This window comes from Sturnira hondurensis, unplaced genomic scaffold (genome assembly GCF_014824575.4).
Source record: "Sturnira hondurensis isolate 20B ecotype Veracruz unplaced genomic scaffold, ASM1482457v3 Scaffold0017338, whole genome shotgun sequence".
Taxonomy (NCBI): Eukaryota; Metazoa; Chordata; class Mammalia; order Chiroptera; family Phyllostomidae; genus Sturnira; species Sturnira hondurensis.
The window spans coordinates 171,980-198,383 of NW_028089969.1; the positions used below are offsets into that span (position 1 = coordinate 171,980).

Below are 26,404 nucleotides of genomic sequence, written 5' to 3' on the forward strand. Positions count from 1 at the left end.
TGTGTATGTTCTAGGATCCTGTGGGTCTCTCCAACAAATTCTCCTGTGAAGCTAGGAGTCTCTCCCACACCTTTTCAATTCATGCTTTTAGACTTTATTTCCTGGCGCTGGAGCACTGAGTTGCTCAGTCTCTATCCCTGCCCATTTTTCGCCTGGTTTATCTGCACGAGAATGTGTGACCACAGTCAGCCATGCACCACCTGCACTCCTGGGTCTGCCAGCCACAGCCTTTTCCTGCCACCACCCCTCTCCACCAGCCACCAACTCTGCCCCTCTTACCAGTCTGATTGAATGGTTGTTGGACTTACGTACAGTTCGACTTTCTGTCTGTTCTAGTTGTGTTTTTGTTTCTAAATCTTTGTTCTCCTTTATTTGGGTTGTGTGAGGAGGCACTGTGTTTCCACCTACGCCTCCATCTTGGCTGGAAGTTATCAGTGGTTTTTAAAGCTGTTTCAAATTAAGACTTTAAATATAAGGGGAAATGTTTTTATTTTTTGTTATCAACATTTACTCTTATATGCCTCTTTTCAATATGCCATGTCTGTGGTCATTGCAAATAAAGCATTCTCTGTCTTACATGTAAGAAATTGGACTTTGGAATACCTAACCATTGAACATTGCTCTGAACAACTCTTGAAGTTCCTTTGTGTCTCCTAAGCCAGGGAACCCAACCTAGGATTGAGAAAGCCTTGCTATACACCTTAAATAATGTAGAATTTCTGAAATTGCCATATATCTTCTAATAAATATGCACATTTAATGTGATAGATATGCACATTTAATGTTATCTACCTCCTATACACCCTGAACCCTCAAAAGTCTTATTAAAACAGTACTATATCAAGAATGGAGAAAATACAGCATTTTGTGGAAGTTAAACATCATATTGCTTCAAAAAAGCAAAGATCAGTTATAGACATTTCTTTGGCTAATTGCATGATTCTTAAAAACATTATTTTATATAATAAACAACTTAATTGTTGAGTTCTTTCAAGATAAACCTTGCCTTTTGCAGAATGATAAACTGCTTTACGTCATGTACACAATTATGGGGACTGAAGAGCTGTATTGATAAATAACATGGAAAGGAAATTCTGATTGGACACAATAGAATCATCAAACTACAGAGTCTTAGTTTATTACAGCATTTTTAAAGAAAATCCAAGGAATGTTACTGCCACAAGGGTAGGAATTACAATGGATTTCAAACTTAAATTGGTTTTAATACATAAGTGTTCTCATTGGGAATGTATAACAGGGAACACATGTTCAGGAATATTCATAGTGGCACTATTTATAAAAACAAAACACTAGAAATAACACAAATACCCCTAGCAGGGCAATGGGTAGGTAATATGTGGAATACCCACACAATGAGGTATACAGCATTGAAAAGGAATGTATTACACCCATACCACAGCATGGATAGATTTCAGTATCTTAATATTGAATGATAAACTAATGTATTGAAAAGTTGTATGTAATATAATACCCTTCTGTGAAGTTCAAAAACAAGCAAAACTAAATACTGTATTGTTTCAGCATATGTATATATATTTGTGATAAAAAAATTTAAGGAGAAGAGAATGATCACAATATTCAGGGGAGTGAACAAGAGGCAGAGAGAGAGCGTGTACAAACATGTAGGTAAATTTCAGTTACTGATCATGTCTAGTGCAGGGGATGGCAGGGGACTCATGGTGTTCGTTATACTATTAAACAAATAAATAATAAAATAAACAAAAGAGGACTGCATGAAGACCAATGGTAGTCATCTATCATTCAATTTTTTTCACCTGCAGTCCACACTAAAAAGACATTAGTTTTCTAATTTATTAACATATATTCCTCTTGTGTCATGTCATCTCTTAGAAGAAAATTTGACACAGGTAATATTGAAGGGATTACATGAGCGCAATAAAGAGAAAAATAAATCTCAAGATTTTTATTAGAGATCTATTGCGATAGATGTCAGTGCTTTAAGATTTGCTGGCACAGTTATTGAAGGTCTTACTTCCATGAGGACAGATTCAGATTATGCAGAAGACATGGTGGAAGATCAACCATTTTTGTAAACTATAAATTTTATCACATTCTAGCAATCATTCTTGCTGTAAATCAGACTAGAATTCCAGATATGGATGCCTTTTCCATTTCTTGTTCATGAATGTATATAATCCAGCTATGTTAAAAGTGTTTTAAACTTCTGCCATTCAACAGAAATGGTTGTGGAAGGAAGGCTGCTCCTGGGAGCTGGGCTGCCTGAGTTCAGAGTCTACCTCTGCCCTTGCAGGCAGCAGCACCTCAGCCGGCCAGAGCTTGTTCCCATCTAAAACGGGCTTGGGAATAGGGCCAGCCTCACAGAGCTGTCGTGAGAATTAAATGAGTTAATACACATAAAAGGTGTTAGGCTCAATGTTTGCATGTTGTAAGTACTTATATCAGCTATTCAGAGGAAAAACATTTTTAAATCAAACATTTGTTTATGTGTTTGCAAAGCCAAGATATTCGACTGATCTCAAAGTGACTGCACCACTCCATGTAACTGTGGCCAGCCCTTTACGATGAACACATTTTCTGACCAGTACTGACCAAATACAGAAAACAAGAATATGTGAGCCACAAATGCAAACCATATGTGTAATTTTTCATCTTCTGGTAGTCACATTTTTAAAAAGTAAAAAGAAACAAGTAAGATTTAACATTTTATTTAACATAATACAGGGGTAGCCAGAAGTAGGTTTACCGTAATGCAAATGAAAGCTACAACAATTAATAAATACTAATACAAGAAAAAACTTTATGTTTCACATACCCAAAACTATAAACCTTTTGCCCACCCCATAAAACCAAAATATTATTGTGGTTTTATGTGCAATTGCTAGAAATTATTAGATATTTTATAATTTTTTCATAATTGATTTTTGAAATACAGCATGTATTCTGCATGTACAGTCCATCTCATTTTAAGAAAACAGCATGTCCAGCACTCAAATGCTACTTGTCATTAGTGACTGCCGTATCAGACAGGCAAGGCTGAACCACAGGATGTGGGCAAAAGAAACAATGAGTTCTCCTTAGCCAGCCTCAGCACTGGTGACACTGACTTGGGGGAGGGCTAGGTGAGAAGCACTACTTGTGGCTATTCTTTGTGTTTCTCTGAGCCCCTACTGGTACCCTCATGTCCATGTGGCACTCCCAGCCTGTGCTGGATGGAAGATGGCATTGAGAAGTGACCACTGCCTGAGCCTACCGGCTGTGCTCCCTCCCGACACCCCAAGGGGCCAGGCACACTAATCTTTGCCCTGCCAGTGCTGGCAAGAACCTCTTGCTGCCATAAAACCTTCTCTGCAATGCTTTTCTGTTTTCAGGTCACTGGGTAAGATGTCCTTCCAAATGGGCATGTCCCTAATCTAGCTGACTGCTTCTGAGTCTCCTATATCATTCACCATGGCCTGACATTGAGACTGAATTCAACCACATGACTTTTTTTCACATTTATAGGTGGTGTTGCAGACAGGCATGTTCTCTGTTTATACAGGAGGTGCAACTGCAAGACCTTACTTCACCTTCATAAGACACCCTACAGTTATCAAAAGCTCTGATAAGCCTAATGCTATGCTCTTTAAACATATTCTTGACACCTTTGTCCAAAAAAAAGCCACATGATTATGTATTTCTCAAGCAGAGGCTGATTGAGTAATTTTGTTCTTTTCATTTTCTTTTATGCATGCACTGTTTAGGGCATTTAGTAATTCACTGAAAACATACAAATTAGCACTTTACTCTGAGCCAAGATACTGGCTCTGGTCCCTGTGTGTTTAAAAACACTGTATTATATGTCTGAATAGAATACATTGAAAAAATAATTATTTTCCAGCCTCAGCACTGGAAATTGCTGGGGAAAAAGCTAGTACCTGATATCTGAGCCTTAGCAGAACTTGCTGTGGGAGTTGAATTAAGAGAAAGCTCTGTGTCCCTGGGTGTTCAGTTCATAAGGGAGTCAGAAAAGTGGGAGGAAATATATAACTCATGGTATACAAAGAATTCGAAATCAAAAAGGCAAATAAACAAGAGGCATTACTCAGTCTCAGTCACTACTATGTAAAAGAAGGAACAAGAGGACAATTAGCAAAATAGTGTCTGAAGGAAGAAAGTCCCAGATATTGTAACATTTTGTTTCTTCAAAGCCTGAAAACTGATTCATACTTTTTGTCAGTTCCATGCTCAGTTTCTCATCCCCTATCTGCCATTTCTTCCTCTGCCTCAATCTAGTAACATCTAGACTGTATGCTTTTGTTTGTTTGTTTGTTTGTTTGTTGCAGAATTTTGCCCCCATGAATTTAGGAAAATAGGTCTAGAGAGCTAAAAGATGAGAGGGTACCTGAGAGTTACGAAAAAGCTGGTGGGTGGATGTGAATTCTGCCCATTCCCTGAGATGTCATCCCTTAGGGAGGCTCTGGAGATGTGGAAGGGGTGTTTGCAGGGCAGAAGGAGTATGGCATGCTTTGTAGTAAGCTTGTGTGCCATGAGCCTCCCAACAAGTAGAGCAAATAGAAACTATACAATTAGAGGAAACAGGGATGCTGAGCCACGCTCCAAGCTGTCAGTGCTGGTGCCCAGGAAGAGTGTGCTTCTCCCCTAGTGGGGCCCAGCGCCCGCAGGAAGGACTGACCTGTGCACGCTATGCCCTTTTAGTAGTCCCAGAGAGCATCCCATCCAGTCTTTCTAAGGGTTTTTGTTTTTCTCTCACACACATACAATTAATTATCTTAGGTAAAAGAAATCAGTGCTAGTGAATTTAAAAGAAAATTGCTCTGTTTTAGCTAAGCTTTTATTTTTTTGCAATATGTCTACCCTAAATTTGGTCCAGATTGGTGTGTGTGTAGGCCATAAGGGGTCGTTCTGACCAGAGAAGGTCTAATTCTCCCCCTCCAGCAAAATATCAAAAAATGTCTTGGCTCTGAATGGGTTACAGTACCAGCTCCTCCATCTAAGTTCTGTGCCAAGCTGTTATTAAAGGCCTTTAAAGATTTCCACCCACCTTCCTCCCACTCTCCTGGCAAGTGAAAGACATTTGAATTCCTCTCTCAAAGGAGAAAATTATTAAAGTAAAAGAAAATGACTGTTCCCTGTTCTGAAAAGGAGAGAGAAGAAAAGTGGGTCTGCCCCTCCTTTATGATCCCTACCTGTGAAGTATATTATCGGAAACAGGGTGAAGAACCCTGACTTTTAGAAACCAGGAGAAAAGGAAGATCAGCCCATCAGCCTTTTATATGTTTAACTTCAGCTTATAATTCACTGTCCCAAAACACAGTTCACATTCTGCTGTAGAGCACAGCTCACCCCTAGGATTAAGTCCTCACAGAGCAGTTTTACTTGAAGACCCCAAATAACTGAAATATGGAGAAGAATATGAAAGGGTAATGAAAACTCCTGTTTATTTTTCCTATCCCTTTTGAGCACTAGAACTTCCACTGAAAATAAAGCCATCTTCAGGGTCAGAACTGAATAGAAAGAGTATTTTATAATGATTCTTTTACTTGTGACAAAAGAAGGGGTATAGGTTTTCTCAATTTTTCATTTAAATATGTTTATATTTTATAAACATCATTTCATAATTTGTGTTAATTTAACTCACCTTTGTACATCTCAAGCTTATGAAACTATTCAACATATGTTCACTTGGCTCCATCAGTGTTCAGGGGGTTGAGAGAGGTATGGAAAAGATTTTTTAAAATAATCCCTATTCAAGGGCTTATGGTCTAATTAAGAATGTAAGGCCAACATACATGCAAAACCAGAAATCAAGAGGTTGTAGTATTTAACTAAATGCGAGTTTAAAATGATCTCTACTTTTTATGACAAATATAAAAGAAAATAAGAATCTGACAATTGCAAAATCTATTCTATACAAATTTCAAGATAATGCATTTTATATTTCCTTAAGATATATCAATATTAGAGCTTGAAGTTTCTGCTAATAACACATCACTTTTTTGGCAACTGTTCTTGTGCCCGGAAGCGACATTATGATGTTCAATAACATGGGCTGCAGCTGTTCTCCACCTTTACAGCATGATCTGATTTTATTATTATTGAATGTTTGCAGCATTGACTAGAGGCATGGATATAGAGCATTTCAGACTTCAGCATCATTTGGCAGCAATTGTTTAACTAATAAACACTGAACATGATTGGATGATTGCCTGTATTCAAGATCTACCTGCCTTGGTGAATTTTACTAAATGAAGTTTTCCTGTGCATTTAGGGAGTATCCGTTTAATAGGATTGTGGCAACATGCACTGGATTGGCTTGATAATAAAGGCACAAAGTGGTTCTTAGCACCTGGTTTCATTGACTTATCAATTTCCTACTTCCTTCTGAAAAATTCCCTTTTTATTTCCTCAGTAAATTAATCCTGATCAAACCAGAAGCCAGCCCTGTAATTGGAACTTCAAGGTCTCAGGCAGCCCTGAGAACTTCTCAGCTGTAGGATCAATGTTATTCCCACGTCAGGCTGTGTTTCGGAATCATCTGGGAAGCTTTTCAGATAAGATCCCTAAGCCTGCCCTCAGAGACTTGATTCAGGAATTCTTGGGGAAGGTTTGAGGAATCCATCTATTTTAAGAGCTCCCCAAAGGTTTCTGCAGTGCCCTTAGTTTTGTCAACAATAACAGAACACCTGGTGTAGCTTGTCAGTGTTTAGTCAAGCTAGGCTGCAGTCATAAAGTTTCAGTGGACTTGCAGGAACTTTCTGATTATGCATTAATGGTCATCAGTGTGAATTGCCTGAATTACAAATGTAGCCCCTGCCTTCTCTGCACGTACAACTCACAGTCATAGTAACAAATGAACTTTCTACAGTATTTACAATTCAAAACAAATTTCAATCCATTGAAAGTCAAGAGCAGTATTATTGCTTATAACCATAATGTGTATGATAAACTAAATATAAAGCATTAGTTATAAAGAGGACTCCGTACCACAAACACCACTGGTAGATCTGGCCCAATTTAGAACCCTCCCCACCTCTAGCTGGTCCTCCAGCTCCATGCAACAGTACCTATGCCTTGGTCAGTCTGTCATTTTGCTCTCACTCCAGCCAGACCTGCTGAAACACAGAGGAACAAGGTTAGGTGTGATGCTCTCAACAGCAGATGCTTTCAACAGCAGCCTAAGTACTACTGATGGATTACTTTGAAATGCCAAGAAGTTAGTCAAGGCTAGCCCCTGGCAAAACTGACAAACCGGTGAAAAATGGCTGACTGTCCTGTTCTTTCTCAATGTACTTAAGCCTGGGTAAACAGTGATAAAAGAAGCTTAAAGTGATGTTAGAAATTCTGGCACCAGTAAGGTTCTCCAGATGAGATCATGTGAGTGGCTGGTTCCCTCCTTGTCAGCATTGCTTGAAGATGGTTTGCACACTCACTTTTGGCATTTTCTCACAGCTTCTTAGCTCACCTGGGGGATGGACTTCATGTACATGCAAAGTTATGGTGCCTGTGAAGCATATTTGGTGGAGAAGACTGTAGACCACCAAATGCCCCACCTATCACATAATATAATTATGCATCTATGGCTTACAAACATAAGCACAAATATCCTTTTCTAAGCGGATTCTAAATATAAAGTATCTCTGTGTCTCCTTGTAGCCTACATATATTTTATCCCTATTTTTATCTTGTCATTTGCTACCATAATCTGGGAAGAAACAGATTGACACAGAGTTTTACATGCTCTTTACACAAATAATGCTCATCTGACTTGAGGAGATATATGGAAAGTTTAGATCCAGAAGCTATAAAATGGCCTTGTTATAAAATGCCAGTGTACAAAGATGTAGCCTGTAATGCACTAACACTGCCGTGTTTCAGAGTGAATATTCTGTTTGAAGGACATCATAAATCTGATTACTTGCATTACATAGGCGTACTTGAAGAAAGAAAGGCTCATTGGCAGTATGTACAAAGAGTATCAAATTAATATGCTGTATACCTGAGACTAATATAATGTTATGTGTCAATTATCTGCCAATTAAATAAATACATATATTTTTTAAAAGGAGAAGAAAAGACTCAGGTCATTGATATTGAAAATGAGAAGAAAATAGTGGGAAAATTCTAGGCCTCAGTTTCCTACAGCTCTCCAGTGTCCTAGGAAAGGTACTCTTTTAAAAAATTATGAGATTCCTGATGTTTTCAAGATAAAGATTAAAATGGGAGAATGATTTTAATAGTTTGAATATAATTCGCTCAAGCCATTTCTTCAAGGAGGAGCTGAGACTAGGTCTTGGTGGGGTGGGGGTGACATGGGAGTGTCCAGAGCCCTGGCTCGAGCCGTTTGTCTCCCTGGAACCTTACCACACCATTGCTGTGACAGGAGAATTCTCCAGGGCACTTATTAGTGCATGTATGATCCCCAGCTTCCAGGACTCTGACATCACTGTGTCCTTGGGGGTGGGGGGGGGTGTTGTTTATGATAATATGGCATTCACACTGGAGAGAAACCTCATTGTTTGTGCAAGTCACCAAGAGTTTTGTAAAACTTTAGTTCTTTACACTGTAGTGGGGTTCAAGGACATGCTGGGGGTGGAGTGAGTCTGTTGGCATGTTTAATTTTTATCTCTGAGAACCCTCTGGCATTTAACATAACATAAAAGCCTGCTCTGTAGCCTGTTGATTTTTCCATCAAAACTATTTCAATACTTAATAAAAGAAATGAAATGACTACTGAGAACTTACAGAGCAAGACATCCTGATTTGGAAAGGAGAGCTTCTCTAAGATGTCTCTTGAGTAGCTGTGAAGGAAAGCTCGAAGATGCAGAGCTTGCATGGATTTGTAAGCTGTTGCTAGGATCCTATTGAAGGCTTCCATGAAAGTGATGCTGAGACTCTAAAGAGATCTACTGACCACAGTTATTTTAAAATTCCCTTTCTGTTTGTATCTTTGTTGCCAGCCACAGAAGTGGGAACAACTAGGTGTTATTCTGTAGCCACAGCAGAACCCACTCCCTTGTGGACATCCTGGTGGAAAGGGAGCTCAGAAGAGCCACAGGGACTTTTTTGGCTTCTAAGCAGAAGGCTGATTATCAGGAGATCGAGCTTGTTTGTTTTAGATAAATGAGATTATTTCTCTCCTGGGTGTTTTCCTTACTAAAGAATTTTAAAAGCTTTTAAAATGAAAAAAATCTACAACCAACTCTACACTATCTAAATATTAAGGCACTAACCTCATATAGTATACACACACACACACACACACACAAAATCATCCTACTAGTGCATATGAAACACTTAGGTAAACATTATTAGACAATAACAGGTTAGCTGATAGATACAATCATCTGGACTCCTGACCTGCAGCACCAATATGCATTTATGAAGCTTTTTGCTCAAGTTGCTTTGCATTGACCTTCTCCACAGTAACCCAAGTGTGCAAAGAGTTCCCCAGGGATTTCACCAAAGCACCATCACCCTCACTCCCATGATTCTTGGTATTGATCTCTTCTGCTCAGTTGAGCTAATCTGTTCAGAGTATCCAGACTGTTATCATTCTCATTTTTCATGTCCTGCTGATTATTTGAGTTTAAGCCCATTTCCTTGAGAGATCTTTCTAATCTATTCTGAAATTGACTGATTCTGTTCCTTTTCCAAAGTTCTGCAGTTCTGTCTTCCTGTGGCTTTTCCAGTTGGCACCATAGCTTTAGCTATCATATTATATTTGGTACTTCATGCCCTTTATCATTTTTAATTTGGTGTATCTTAGTCATGGTCTGCTTACTACAGTGTTAGCTTGTTGGGAACAGGAGCTATGGCTTGTGCTTGTGCTGCATCTCCCCAGCACCTGGCCTTGTGCTGGGCACATGGTCTGCAAAATTACAAACAACTTGAGGACAGGGACTGCCTTTAACAAACTGCCATCTTGGTGATATGATGATACGACTTCCATATGAAACTCTTCAGATTTCATTAGTGGAAAGCAGGTAACCACAAAATTTATTGATAAAGTTAGGTATGTTTATGTAGTACTGACTTGTTTTAGCATTGAAATATGTCGTTTCCAACCAAAATCGTGAATTTGAGAAATAATCTAGATCAAGCTAACTCTAAAATATATACATATCTACCCTCATACCATACAAAAATATTAACTGAAAATGGATCAGTTACTGAAATATAAGAACTAAAACCATAAAATCTTAGAAGAAAACACAGATAAATCTTCATGACCTTGGATTTCTTCCATATGACACCAAAAGTTTAAGCAACAAGAGAAAATTAATATAATAGACTTCATCAAAATTTTAAATGTTCATGCATCAAAGGACATTATCAAGAAAATAAAAGACAACTGACAAAATGGGAGAGATATTTACAAATCATATATCTGATTAAAGGTCTAATATCCAGAGAGACGAGCAGCTCAACTTAAAAATGAACCAAGGGCTTTACGAGGTAGCTCTCTATAGAAGATGGCTGACAAGGGCATGAAAAGATGCAGAACATTGTTAGCAATTGAGGAAATGCTCATCAAAGCCACAGTGAGACACCACTGTATACCTACTAGGATGGAAAACTGAAAATCACAAATGTTAGTGAGGATATGGAGAAATCGGAAGCCACATAAACTGCTGGTGAGAATAGAAAATAATGGTACAGCCAGTATGAAAAACAATTTGGTGGTTTCTCAAAAGGTTAAACATAAAACCACCATGTGACTCAGCAATTCCAAATAATTGAAAGCAGGAAATTGAACAGGTACCTGTAAACTGATGTTGATAGCAGTGTTACTCACAATAGCCAAAATGTGGGAAAAATTCAAATGTCCATAGATGAAGAAATAAATAAAATGTGGCATATAATACAAAGGAGCATTACTCAGCCCCAAAAAGGAATAAAGTACTCCTATATGCTACAACATGGATGCAGCTTCAAGACATTATGCTGAGTGAAAGAAACAAGACACACACACTGAGTACTGTGTGGTTCCAGTTATATGAAAAATGGAATTGACAGGAATTGTCTCCATCCATGGAGAAAGAAAGCTGATCACTGGTTGCCTGGTATTGAGGTGGTGGGAGGAGGAAAAAATGGAGATTTACTGTTCAATGGGCACGAAATTTTCTTCTGGACCAATGAAATGTTGTGGAACTAAATAAAACTGGTGGTTAAACATTGCGAATATATTCATGACAATTGTACACTTTAAGATGATTAGTCTTATATTAGGTGAATTTCACTTCAATTTTTTTAAAATGTTAAAGACACACATAAACAATGTTTGTACCCATCTCAGGAAAAATTAACTTTATCAAATTATGTTTAGTGAAATACAGATTAAAATAATTTATAAATAATGCATTTTGACCGAGTGTCAGTCACGCTACATGACAGACTTAAGGACAGTGACATAAGAGCAGATGTAATGAAAGGCATTGTACTTAAAATAATGTCAATTCCATTATGAGGCAAGTTTAGATCTTGTTAGACACGTATTTCCTTGAAACTTAGTGTATGGTTCGAGCCCTCTGTCTGCATGTCTGGGACACCTGTCTGTGTTAAGACCTGGATAACAGAGGAACTCGGCTGCTACTGGCCTGGCCTATTGTTCCTGACGCTTTAGTCCCAAGGCTGAGAAGAGTGGCCCTCTGTTGGAGACCTGGCTTCCACATGGGTCCTTTGGATCTCATTAAATGATTTTGGTAAGGAGAACAGCCTTCTCTAAGGAGAAATGGTCTCCCTCATGGGTTAGGGTTAAAATAAAACAATTCCCATTTCATCAGCTCCAGGTGACTAGGGACACTAGCGTCTGGTTCCTGCAGGAATGGGGCCTCAGCTGTGAGGTTGTTCAAAGCTAGGGTCAACTAATAGACACCAGAGCATTGCCGTGAAAAAAGAATGTTGCTGCCTTAGAGGAAAATGACCATTCCTTTCTTTCCCATTAATTAATTTTACATAGACATGCCACCTATTTAGACATGAGCATATAATCAGAAAGCCAATGAGAGGTGACCTCTGGGCACTAACAATATGTCATTTAATGTGACACCAGAATACAGATGTAATTGCAGAATTTAAAAAAATGTTTAATACAAAAAAGTATTATGAAAGAAAATAAAATTCTTTTCTGGTTCCACCCCACCCCTGAAATAAATACTTCAAACCTTTGATGATACCTTCCAGCATCTTATAGACAAGCATATCCATTTGTTTATCCCATTGGGATCTTAACATAGCCACTGATTTAAAACCTGCCTTTTAAACTTACTAGAAACATTTTTACTTAGTAGTCATTGTTTGGTATCCCATTACTCATTTAACAAAGTGCCTACTGTAGAAATTCAATTTTTTGCTATTATATATAATACTGCATAGATATGTAGCTTTCTGCAACTCTCTGACTTTCCTGTTAGGCTAAATTCCTAATAGAACTGCTTAAAGAGACATCATTGTTAAGGCTTTTGATTTATATTGCTATATCACTTTTTTGGACTGACCTAATTTTAATTGCTCTTTGCAGTCAGAAAAAAAAATTCTTTACAGTTTAAAAAAGTTTCATCTCTTGAATTACTTGATTATTTAGTATCCTTCATAACTCTCTTGGACAGTGTTGTCAAAGACACAAGCTTTCTTTTGAGTTTACAGATGATGCTGTCAGAATCTAGTACATATTTCTTGCAAACAGGCCCACATGAAGAGAGGCAAAACCCAAAGTTCCAGCATTTTGAACAAGCTGTGAACTGATATCATTACACAGAGCTGGAGAGAGAGGAGAAACATTAGTAAGTTAATCACACAGCACTAGTGTAAATGTTATAACCTAAATGAGTAAATTCCATTTTTTATGAGAAACATACAGGGTGGGGCAAAAGTGGGTTCACACGGTTATTCATAGAAAAATAATATAATAATTAATAAATAATACAAGAATAAACTGTTTTGCATTATTATTATTGTTATTTGCTTTATTTTTATTTTTTAAAGATTTTATTTATTCTTAGACAGAGGGGAAATGAGGGAGAACAAGAGGGAGAGAATCATCAATGTGTGGTTGCCTCTCATGCCTCACACTGGGGAATCTGGCCCACAACCCAGGCATGTCCCCTGACTGGGAATCAAACCGGTGACCTTTTGGATTGCAGACTGACACTCAATCCACTGAGCCACACCAGCCAGGGCTATTTGCTTTATTTTTAAAATTGAATCCAATATCCAATGTTTTGATTTTTCCCTTATAGATCAACAGCCTTAACAATTATAACAAATATATGTGTATGTGTATTCATCCTTATCTCCATGTATCTATATCAAGCATAAATATATACATGATAGGTAGATGATAGGTAAGTGGATAGATGAATAAAATGACAGATAGCATGTGTCCAACAAAACCTTTCAGTAAGGCTGATTATTTTAGGGTCCTGTGGAGTTAATGTGATAGCTGCGTAGAAGTATAAATTGAGGTGATAACTGAACATGTGTGCTGCTTATTATCTTTGGATTATCATTCATAATCAGAAAATAAAGGGCTCTTGATGGATATTCTGGGGAGGTGTCATGTATAAACAATCTTTAGTGAAGGAAGAGGAGACATTAATCCTGGCAGAAGCCACAGGAAAGAAAGAAGTCACTGCCTTGGTAGAATGTCCCTCAGGCCAAAGTAGAATTATACTTTGCCAAATCACATGGACGTGAATTAAAACACTCAGGGCACACCCTGATCATTGTGGCTCAATTGGTTGAGCATTAGCCCGCAAAGCAAGGGGTGACTAGTTCAATTCCTGGTCAGGTCACATGCCTGGGCTGTGGGTTCGGTTCCCCGTAGGGGCATGTAGGAGAGGCAACCAGTGGATGTTCCTCTCCCTCTTTCTCCTTCCCTTCTCCTCTCTCTAAAAATAAATCAATAAAATCTTTTAAAAATAATCCTCAGGGCACAGAGAGAGCTGCCTAAATGACAGTAATGACCATCACAAGTCATTCCAGGGAAAGGCCAGGCAGACCAGACTGGCGAAAGGTGCAGCAACACAGCCAGGCAAGGCTCTCATGTGGGAGGTGTTTGTCTCAGCTCCAGTCTATCAAAACAGGAAGCTCTTTTTACATGTGCTAGTCAATACATTATCAATAGCATGAATTATTTATGACTTCCTGAAGATAATGATGTTCTTGGATTCCAGAAAAGTTATTGTGCTGCGACAGTAACCTGTCTATTCAAGGCCGGACAGGTTCACAGGATCTTGGCAGACAGGAGAATGTTCACAGAGCTGTTGGGATTCCTAATGTGCCTTTAGTCACAGGTGGGCGGTCCACACACTGCAAGCCGTGTGTACCCACATGTCTCTGCATGTCAAACATGCCTTTAAACATCTGAATATAAAACCCACGTGTAGACACAAACCAGCGTCTTATCTATTCAAAATTACTAACAATTAATGTATGCAAATTTTCAACTGTTAATGAGCATAAACTTTGGTGTGGAGGTGAATGTGGGGAATAAAGAAGGTAGAAAGCAGTGTGACAAAAGAGGACTTCCTAGAAAAGTTTATTCATCCACTCACACATGAAACAAATATGCATTGAGCTCTTAGAATGTGTCAAGGACTATATTAAGTGCTTGATATACATCAGGGAACAAAACATGAAGATGTCTGCCCTTGTGGGGCTTACAGTCTAGCAAGGAATACAGAGAATACATAGAACATAAGGAACAAATTAAGTACAAAGTACTTTAGGAAGTGCTAAGCATTGTAGAGACAAGACCAACCAAGGCAGACTGAGGGGCCTGGGATGGAGGAGGAAAGGATGGCAGTGTTACTGAGGCTGGCCGGAGAGAATCTCATTGAGAAGGGGGGTTTAAGGAGAGCACTGATGTGAGCAAAGCAGGAGCAGGACAGATATTCTAGGCAGCTGGAGAAGCAGTGCTAAGGCACTGCCTCAGGGGGAAGCACGCTGCGGGTTCGGGGAACAGCAGGAAGCCAGTGTGGCTGGAACAGTGAGCAGGAGGAGAATGTTGCCATGATGCTAGGAAGGTTATGGAGAGAGGGGTACCAAAGAAATAGGGTCTTGTAGTCATTATAGGGACTCTGAGTGAATGGGGCCCCATATGAGGTGTTGAGCACAGGAAGGACCTTAGCTGCACTATACTGTAGCAGCACCATCCTGGCTGTAGTTCCAGAAGTGCTGTAGGTTGGAAGGGGAAAGACAGGTTAGGAGGCCGTTGTAGTAATTTAGGTGATGAGAGACCATGCAGGTGGTGAAATAGTCAACTCTGGATACAGTTTGAAAGTGGAGTCATTGTGATGGATTAGATGTGTCCTGTTAGAGAAAGAGGAGCATTAACATGGCTTCATGGCTTGGTCTGAGCAACTGGAAAAACAAAGTTGCCATCAGCAGAGATGTGAAAGCTGTAGACAGGGCAGGTTTGGAGGGATCAGCAGTTCACCTCTGGCCATGTTGAGTTTAAGATGTCCATTACACATCCAAGAGAAGTGCTGGAACTGCCCTTCTCCACCATCTTTAAGTAGGAGATTCTTTTGAGGAAGGTGCTCCATGGCAGAGAAGAGGAGATACTGTTCAGATAAGTGATCCCAGGCAGGTCCTTAGAACAATCATAGCAATGATCACGTAATACGTAACCATTATACATAGGTTTTACATTTTCAAAGGTTTTTCAAATATGCACTTGGTTACTTCTTTCCCTGAAAACAGGGGAACACTTTTCTTGTGCTCAGAAGAAAGTTGGGTTTGGCTAAAGATTAGAAGAAAAATATTTTTTCTTCCTGTAACCTGTCAGATGCCTTAATTTATTCCCTCTTGATAAATCATTTGCCAGGACAATGTCATTTTTCTGATAGAGTCAAGTTAGAAAAAACCTGATAAAATAAAGATAACACTTCTTATGGATTTCCCTTTAAAATCCTGTTCCTTCCCACTGTTCTATTATTTGGCCCTAAAAGATTGAAAGAGTAAAAACTGAAACCATTCTGTTTATGAGGTTTCTTGTGTCATGGATAGCCCATGGAAATTGCTTCTAGTTCTCATTGGAGTAAGTGAACTCATTCAAAGTACCTTTTCTATACACCTCTGCGTTAGTCATGGATTCTATTTGCACCTCGATAATATAGCTAAATTCCACCTCCAACATTGCTCCGCCCCCATATGTACTTCCTGATTATCGTTTCACTGTGCATTTTCATTTCTTCTCCTCACACTCCTCTTCCTCCATCCCTCTAATCGCCCAAATTTAGTTGTTCTGTATGATCCTGTTCTTGTCATTCTCTGCTTTTTTCACTACCTCTCAACCTTGGCAAGTTCATACAGCACTGTGACTTTAATCAGAAGCCTTTCTATTGATTCTTCCCCAAATTTATCCCATCTCCAGTTTCAACCCTGTCCTGAATTCCAGTCCTCCATTTGTAACTCCCTCCCACACATGTCCCTGATCATTCCACCAGTCACCCAACTTATCTAAATTTAATTTGTCACCTCTTCCAAAACATGTCTCTTCACAGTGTTTTTAGACTGGTCTCATTGTATTAGTGGTATATGTCTCTAACCCACATTCATGTTCCTGAAGCAGAGCTCTGGGATTCTCTTGATTAAAACTTCCCATCCATTCACAGAATCCATCCAATCCAAAAATACCCATTGAATGTTTACCTGCTAGGCATAATTCTAGATGCTGTGCACACAGCAGTAGACAGAAAAGACAAACTCCTCGTGGAGCCTATATCCTACAGGAGCAAAGGAGGAAACTGAATCTCAGCAATCAGATTTCCCAGATGGGATTTGAGGCCAGGCCCTCAGATACCAACATCCATGCTCAAACCATAAATATTGTTTTATGGCTCTGCTTATACACTTTTACTATGGATTTATTATAGAAAATTTTATACTAAAATTTTCCTAAGAAATATGCCATTGTCAGTATAGCAAACTCACTTCTAAAGACATTTGCTTTCATGTAACCTTATTCCCCAAAAGAGGGGCTTTTCTCTCCATCTTACCTCTCAGCACATGAAACAAAAAGGATTCAGAGTGACTAAGAAGACCAAGAATAATGCCTCTAAGTATTATGTAATTCAAGCTTGATGTTCCAAAGAGAATTTTTGTCAGATAACTTGATAGAAACTTGTCTGGAAGCAAAGAATAAAGTCGTGATTCTTTTGAGTCCCTAATGAAAACACCAAATTATTTTATTCCTGTTCCCACACAAATAAGTTTCTCTTATAAGTCTTTGGCATGCCCTAAGTGCACAGTTTTCTCAGAGAATTGGGATTTTACAGAGTGAATCTGAGGTATAAGAGTGGGAGTATTGTGAAAGGAAAAATCAAAAACTAAAAAATTAATTTTTTGGAAAAATAATACTTGAGGAAAATTATGTTCCCACCACTGTAGGATAGATTACTACAGCTTTATACTTACCACAGTTGTTTTGTGAGATTACAATTTAGAAATAAAAGATAGACTCTCTAGATAAATCTTATTGTATCTTTTAAAAAAGTATAAAAGCAGCAGAAACCATGAAACTTTCCCATGGTGGCAGTGGAGGTCCCTTTGGCTTCACTCTTCTGCACTTTGGAACCACAAAGAATTCTGAGTCTGCCCCAGGCCTCACAGGGTCATGCTTTTGGGAGAGAAACAGAGAGAGGCCAGGACTATGTAGGTAACTATTTCTGTGCACAGCTATAAGCAAAGGAATGGAAAGCCACTAAAACTAATAAGTGACATTAACAAGGTTACAGGACACAAGATCAGATGTAAAAATTAATTATATTTCTATGTGTTAACAATGAAAAAATCTAAAAATAAAATTTAAGAAACATGTACATTTAACATAACATCCAAAGAAACTACTTAGAAACAAATTAGCAAATGACTGTACACTGAAAATTGCAAAATGTTATTGAGAGAATTTAAGTAAGTCACAAATAAACACATATATCATGTTAATGGATTAGAAACTCATCTTTGAGTTTTCCATCTTTGTTAAGATGGAATTTCTTCCCAAAATGACCTATAGATTCAATGCAATCTCAGTCACAACACCAACAGACTTTTTTAAATAGAAATCAATAAGCTAATTCCAAAATGTATGTGGAAATTCAAAAGACCTAGAACAGCCAAAATAAAGTTGGAAAAGAACAAAGTTGGAGGACTTAACATCACTCATTGTAAGACTTACTATAAAGTTATAATAATCATGACACTGTGAAATGAGAATAAACATATAGATCAGTGGAACAGAATTGAGGGTCCAGGAACAGACGCGCATGTGTATTGTCATTTTCAACAATGGTGTTAAGGTAATTCAATGGAGAAAAAATAGTCTTTTCTGCGAATGTAGTGAGAAATTTGGATAGCCTTATGGAAAAATGTGAAACAAAGTTTTCTTCACACCATCCCCCAAAATTAACTCAAATGGATCTTAGACCTAAATGTAAGAACTATAAAACTTTTGAAAGAAGCTGAAAGAACACACACAAGAAGCATAAGTGGTAAAAGAAAAAATTGATTAATTGAATATAGCAAAATTCAATGCTATAATTAAATGCTATAATGCTAATTCTTTGCTCAACAAAAGATTCTTAAGAAAATTAAAATGTGACTTCCGGTCAAGGTGGAGGCATAGGTAGAAACACTGTGCCTCCTCGCACAACCAAAATTAAGGACAACAAAGATTTAGAAACAAAAATACAACCAGAAAGGACAGAAAGGTGAACTGTACCTAAGTCCGACAACCATTCATCCAGACTGGTAAGGGGGCGAAATTGGCAGCCGACAGAGAGGGGTCTAGGCAGGAAAAGGTGCTGGCTGGAAGACCTGGGTACACAGGTGGCACAGGGCTAGCATACTTTGGACGCAGGGAGGAAACGAGCAGAGCAAGCAACGCGGTTCGCTGACCATGGTCACACATTCTCTCGCCGACTGTGGTCACACATTCTCACACATTTTGCCTATAAACCAGGCAAAAAACTGGCAGTGAGACAAACTGAGCAACCCAGGGCCCAAAAGATGGGAAATAAAGCCTAAAAGCACCAGTTGAAAATACTTGTGGGGCTTGAGGTACTGGGAAAGCCTCCCAGCCTCACAGGAGAATTCTCTGGAGAGACCCACAGGGTCCTAGAACGTACACATCCTAGAAAGCCCACCCACCCAGGAACCAGCATCAGAAGGGCCCAATTTGCTTGTGGGAAGCAGCAGAGGGGATTGAAATCCAAACAAGAGCAGAGCAAGCACCATTGTTCCCTCTCTGACCCCCACACACAGCATCAAAACCCAACTGGGTTGCCCCGCCCTGGTGAACACCTAAGGCTTCACCACTCAGACATAACAGGTGCGACCTGACCAAAACCTTATGGCTCAAACAGAAGTATAAATCAAAGCTCCAGAGCCAATACTTTTAAGCAACCAAGAGATAGCCAACCTATCAGATGCACAGTTCAAAATACTGCTGATCAAGATGCTCACAGAATTGGTTGATTTTAGTCAAAAAATAAATGAAAAAATGAAGGCTACAATAAGTGAAATGAAGGAAAATGCACAGGGAACCAATAGCAATGGAAAGGAAACTGGGACTCAAATCAATGAAGTGGACCAGAAGGAAGAAGGAAGTAACCAAACAGAAAAGAATGAAGAAACAAGAATTCAAAAAAATGAGGAGAGGCTTAGGAGCCTCCAGGACATCTTTAAACATTCCAACACCCAAATTATAGGGGTACCCCAAGGGGAAGAGGAAGAGCAACATGTGGAAAACTTATTTGAACAAATAATAAAGGAGAACTTCCCCAGTCTGGCAAAGGAAATAGACTTCCAGGATGTCCAGGAAGCTCGGAGAGTCCCAAAGAAGTTGGACCCAAGAAGGAACACACCAAGGCACATCATAATTACATCAGCCAACATTAAAATGAAGGAGAAAATTCTAGAAGCAGCAAGAGATGAGGGGACAGTCACCTACAAAGGAGTTCCCATCAGACTGTCAGCTGATTTCTCAAAAGAGACCTTACAGGCAAGAAGGGTCTGGAAAGAAGTATTTGAAGTCATGAAAGGCAAAGACCTACATCCAAGATTGCTCTATCCAGCAGTTTTCATTTATAATGGAAGGACAGATCAAGTGCTTCCCAGATAAGGTCAAGTTAAAGGAGTTCATCATCACCAAGTTCTTATTATATGAAATGTTAAAGGGACTTATCTAAGAAAAAGAAGATAAAAATATGAACAGTGAAAGGATAGCAAACTCACAGTTATTAACAACCACACCTAAAACAAAAGCAAACTAAGCTGACAGCCCTATCAGGAGTGGAGCCACAGAAATGGAGATCACATGGAGGGTTAGCAACAGGGGAGTGGGAGGAGGAGAGTGGGGGAGAAGGTACAGAGAATAAGTAGCATAGACGGTGGGGAGAAAATAGACAGGGAGGGTAAGAGTAGTGTGGGAAATGAAGAAACAAAGAATTTATGACACATCAACATGAACTAAAGGGGAGGAATGTGGGTGGGAGGGGTGTACAGGGTATAGTGGAATGAAGGGGGGAAATGGGACAACTGTAATGGCATAATCAATAAAATATATTATAAAAAATTAAAATGCAAGCTACAATTGGGAAAAGATATTTGAAAAACCTATAGTTGACAAAGGACTTGAATTCAGTTTTTTAAATCTCTTAGTTGCCCTGGCTGGTGTAGCTCAATTGTTTGGAGCATCATCACTGTAACCAAAAATTGCAGGTCTGATTGCCAGGACACATAACTGAGGCTGTGGGTTCAATCCCCAGTCCAAGGAGGCAACCAGTCAATGCTTCTCTCTTGCATTGATTGCTCTCTCCCTTCTTCTCTTTCTAAAAGCAATGAAAAAATGTCCTCAGGTGAGGATAAAAATAATTGATTAATGAATTAATTTCTTGGTCTTATAAAAAATAAAACTCAACAGGAATATAAAGTACAGCACAGGGAATATAGGCAGTAATATTGTAACTATGTATGATGCCAGGTATGCAGTAGACTTACTCAGAGGATTACTGTGTAAGCTATATAAATATCTAGCCTATGTTATACATCTGAAGCTAATATAAAATAATATTGAATGTCATTTGTAACTTTAAAATTAAAAAAATAATTAAACTCAATAATAAAAAGACATACAACCCATTTTAATGGGCAAAATATTTGACAAGACACTTCAAAAGAAGTTATGCAAGTAGCCCACAATCACATGAGATGTCCACCCTCATTAGGGCAATGAGATGTCAACTACACACCCACTAGAGTAAGTTACTCTAGTAATTAGAGTAATTAATAACACTGACAAAATCAAGTATTGGTGAGGATGTGGAAAAATTAGAACCCTTGACAATATAAACTAGAATAGCCACTTTGGAAAACAGTATAGCAGTGTTTTAAAGTTAAATATTCACCTACCATTTAACCCAGCAATTCCACTCCTTCGAAGAGAAATGAAAACAAAAGTTCATACAAAGACTGGTATACATATATTCCTAGCAGCATTATTCATAATAGTCAAAAACTATTAACCCAAATGTCCATCAATGGTGGTGCTAGGAATAAACAATGGTGGCACTGGTGAATGAATAAACAAATTGCGCTTTATCTGTACAATAGAATAGAGCTCAGCAATTTTTTAAAAGAGGAACAAACTGGACCCCAAGCCCTCAGATAGCCCCGCAGGTTCAAGTCTGCTCCCGGCCTGGCCAGCTGCTCACCACTTGCCTTGTGGATCATGCCTTCTGCATCATGTGCAATATATTTGCTGACTTAAACTACCATGTCCCTTGCACAAGAGGAGAAATCTTGGAGGCCCTAGTCAAAGGCCTTCCGAGACTGGAATACAAAATATATGATTCTGCTGGTGTGAGAGTTGATGGAGGCAATGAAAAAGCCTGGGAAGTCAGTGCCTGCAAAATCCAGCTCATTAAAAAGAAAAGCAAAGTAAAAGCACTGGATGAAAAAGTTCACAAACAACAGGGTGTATGGATGTGTTTATAAAATTTGATGTACACCTTGGAAGAGCTCATAACCATTGGGCAACACATGGCAAACCCAGTCCTAATCAATGGCCATCCTCAACACTATGATAAAAATAATGAACTTATTCTTATTCACAGTGGAATCATCACCAACCACAAAAACTCGAAAAAGTCTTTGGAAAGCAAAGGCTATGACTTTGAAGCTGAAACAGACACAAAGATAATCGCCAAACTTGTTAAGTACATGTATGGCAATCAGGAAAGTCAAGACAGCAGTTCTACCCCCTTGGTGGAAAGAGCTAGCCAACAATTGGGAGGTACTTTTGCACTCCTGTTTAATCAAAGTGTTCATTTTCCTGGTGAAGCAGTTGACACAAGATGAGATAGCACTCTACTGATTGTTGTATGAAGTGAACATAAACTCTGTTCATCAAATTCCAATATACAACCGAACGAGTAAAAATAAGAAAGAAACTTCAGTCTTGTTACTGAAAAAAAAATTTTTTAATGGATGTTCGGTGGCCTGTTACCACAAAAAGCCGAACTCATGAGGCAAGTGGTGGTGCAAAAGGAAAAGAGGTTTATTCATGTGCCCCACAACCTGGGACAATGCTGGACTCCCATCTCAAACACTATCTCCATCTCCCTGCTCAAGCCCAAGGTTCTTACAGGTATAGGGAAGGGCAGGCTTTTTTCCTAATCCAATTATCTTTCTAGCTTTTGGGTTTAGGCTCTATCCACTCAGCATTCTAGTTTTTCTGTGCTCAGGGCCCTATGTATTCATTTTTATAACTTTCAGAGCCTCGAGCCCTACCCATTTATATTTCTGGCTTTTCCGGGGACGGGGGGGGGTGGTTGGGTCATATCCATTCATATTTCTAGCTTTCAGTGTACTCAAGGCGAGAACCTCTCCCTGCCACCATCTTGGACAATGTGCACAGATTCCCCTAGCACTCCAACCAACAGCACAACTTTGCTTTTTCCCCTTTGAAGAAAAAGCATTGGCGGTGTTACTTGGCTTCTGATGCAAGTGCTGTCATGGAACACATCAATCGACTTTCTTGAAGATGATTATCTCGCTGAGGTGGTATATGGCTATCTTTCTATCCATTGAATTAAACTAAAGTCAAAGAAATCACCCTGGGAGAACTCTGCAAACCCCCCAAATGGAACTCCAGCAAATTATGAAGGGCAACTTCAGTTTATTTATGCAAAAGAAAATTTTTGAGCAGCCAGAGTCAATTGTGAACACAATGAGAGGAAGTCAGCTTTGATGACTCTACTGTGAATTTGGGTCATTTGAAGGAGGTCCAGAGATGCCGGCTTTTTATTCTTTTTTATTTTTAGAGAGAGGGGAAGTGAGAGAAAGAGAGGGAGAGAAACATCCATCAGTTGCCTCTCACACACCCCCTACTGGGGGTCTGGATTGCAACCCAGTTATGTGCTCTGGCAGGGAATCAAACCCATGATCTTTCAGTTCACAGACTGGCACTCAGTCCTATGAACTAAGTGCCACACCAGCCAGGGCCAGCTTCTGATTTTTATTGCTTGTGGGACAACTATCATGCTAGTGTAGCAACACGGCCAGTTCTCAAAATGCTGACTGAGTAGCCTGTGATGGTGGTTTCTATTCAGTGATTCCCTGGATAGAAACATCAGTTTTTCAATATGATTTTTGCTTTTTCATTAGTCAACAAAGTGAGATAGCATTTACCCTGATGGGTCTTTGGTACTGTGTTAAGAGAGGAGCTGTGACTGTGGGGACCACAAACACTGTGGGCAGTGCACACTAGTCCTCAGCCTGAGATTGGCATGGCCAGAACAAAGGCTTACACCAGCTGGTCTGTATCCCTGGTGATGTTTGCCCTTATGATGTGTGATGACAAGATCTCCGTGCAGGAGAGATATCAAGAGATCATGCTTGGATTGAAGCAGCTGCCCAATTTGATTCAGGAAGCATGGATGATGAAATTCAGAAACTGGCAACAGAACTTTATCACCAGATTTCAGTCTTGATAATGGAACGTGGCTATCATTACACTACTTGTCTTGAAGGGACACTAAGCATCAAAGAAATCACACTCTGAAGTCATTCTCGCTGGTGAATTGAAACATGACCCTTGGCTTTGGTGGATAAGTTGATGCCTGTCGTAATGATCATCATGTGAGACCACACTTGAGCCAAGTGCCAGAGTGCTCTTCTTCGGGTGGCTGATAGGCAGGGACGCCCAGTGGAAATTTGTGGTAGGAAGGAACTGAGACCGTTAAGAACACAAAAGGTACAATCAGGTGCCCCACTCAGTGGACTGCTTGCAGGGCATTCTTTGCTTGATGCCCTTATGGTTGATGGCTTAGAGGCTATGATGCTGACTTTCCTCAACCTTGCCAAATTGGTAACTGTAGAATAAGGAGCATCTGAAAGTCTGGGTGATTAAGCAATGTAAAACATCTATGTATTTGGAATTCTGATTTAAAATATCACTCCTTTAAGTCTTTTTTAATTACTTTTTTTAAAGATTTTATTTATTTATCTTTAGAGGGGAAGGGAAGGAGAGAGGGAGAGAAATATCAATGTATGGTTGCCTCTTATGGGTCCCCTGCTGGGAACTGGCCTGCAAAACAGGCATGTGCCCTGACTGGGAATTGAACCGCGATTGTGTGGTTCACAGGCCCACACTCAATCTACTGAGCTACACCAGCCAGGGCCCTTTAAGTCTTTTTTTTTTTAAGTAAATTCTTCTTTATATATCACTAATAATTTTTCCACTCAATTTGTGATTTATGTGAAATTACCTCATATTTTTCCAGTAATTTGGGGGGTTAGAAAAATGGAATCTATATTCCATTAGCTCTTCCAATAGATTGGAAGTTATCTATTGGAATAAATCTATTCCAATAGATTTAGCTCTTGTTTTCTGTAAAGGGTGTTGGGGGTTGGATTTCTTGTACCCTCCACTTCAGTCTGAGAGGACTGTGTGTTTTAAAAGTAAGTGGCATTTATTTTACCATGCTTCTATTCATTCAGACCAATAAAAGAGTAGTGCATTTAGTGGAAGATCTAAAGCCAGTAGCAATGGTCACTCTGTTACTTGGTCATTTAGTTAAGGTTTTGCTGTTATATATAAAGAGAAGATACTATGATTTACTTTGAAATTTGTGTACCTTAAAACTGAAGCTTTTCTTGATGGGATTTCCACCTAAGGCAGGTTGACCTTAGTCTCTCAAACTTGTTGCTTGTTGTCTGTAGGTAAAGGTAGTTTGGGAAGCTAAATAGTATAGTAGTTCACTGTTTTTTTTTTCAGCCCTTAACAGAAAATATTTGTACAATTTCATACTATATACTTTAAATTCAAGCTGCTTTGGACAACTGACAATATGATTTTAAGTTCGCAGTTGGAATATATATACATTGAATATCCAGCTATGTTTTTTCATGTCCTAAAAGTGGTTTTTATTTCCTTGTATCTGTAGTTTTTTAACCACTGCTGAATGACATGTTTTATCTTTTTCTTTGAAATTCCCACATAGAGTTGCCATCAAATGCCTCAAATTAAATCAATATTGATATATTGAGAATTCTCTTCTACTTTGTCCCAAAAAAGAATTTCCTGTAGTTAACTTTAACTTCCCCTTCACTGCCTTGTATAAAACTAGTACCTTCATGCCAGTTTGGAAGATTTGCAAGTCTTTTGACTAATCATTTGACTCTATTGGTGGGCAAGGCTTAGGAAAAGCTATATGTTTTGCAGTGAGATTAATGAAGGATTGCATCAAATTTAGTACAGACATACCTGGGAGATATTGCAGGTTTGGTTCCAGCCCATCATAGTAAAGCAAGTATTGCAATAAAGTAAGTCATAATCTTTTTGCTGGTGGAGTGTCTCACCTTCAGTTTGTAAGAAACTGCAACCTCTATGAAACATGATAAAATGAACTGAAATTTATAAAAAAGGAACAAACTTCAAATATAAATAAATTTCAAAATATCAGGCAAAGTGAAAAAAGCCAGACAAAAAAGACTGTATCATTGTATTTGTATGACATAGACAAAACTATAGAGACAGAAGTAAGTTAACAGTGCCTAGGACCATCGGTGGGAGCAGAGCTTAGCTCCGAAAAAGGTGAGGGGGTGATGGAGGTACTCTAAAACTTGGTTGTGTTGATGGTGGCATGACTGTGTAAATGGGTGAATTTATGGTATGTAAAATATACCCCATAAAGTTGTTTGTTTGTTTAAGATTTTTAAATTTATTTTTAAAGAGAGGAGAAGGGAGGAGAAAGAAAGGAAAAGAATAACTGTTGTGTGATAAAAACCTCCATGAGTTGCCTCTTGCATGCGCCCTAACCAGGGGATCCGGCCCACAACCTAGGCATGTGCCATGACCCAGAATAGAACCTGAGCCACGCTGGTCAGGGCTCAT

At 39.0% G+C, this 26,404-nt stretch overlaps 1 protein-coding gene and 1 pseudogene across 2 annotated transcripts in view; both read left to right on the forward strand.

The window, feature by feature from the left end:
• Nucleotides 1-26,404, forward strand: part of GNAL (G protein subunit alpha L) — a 174,250-nt gene that overhangs the window by 95,005 nt on the left and 52,841 nt on the right. The gene's annotated exons all lie outside the window — the stretch shown is intronic.
• Nucleotides 21,751-24,391, forward strand: LOC119001972 (glutamine--fructose-6-phosphate aminotransferase [isomerizing] 1-like; annotated as a pseudogene).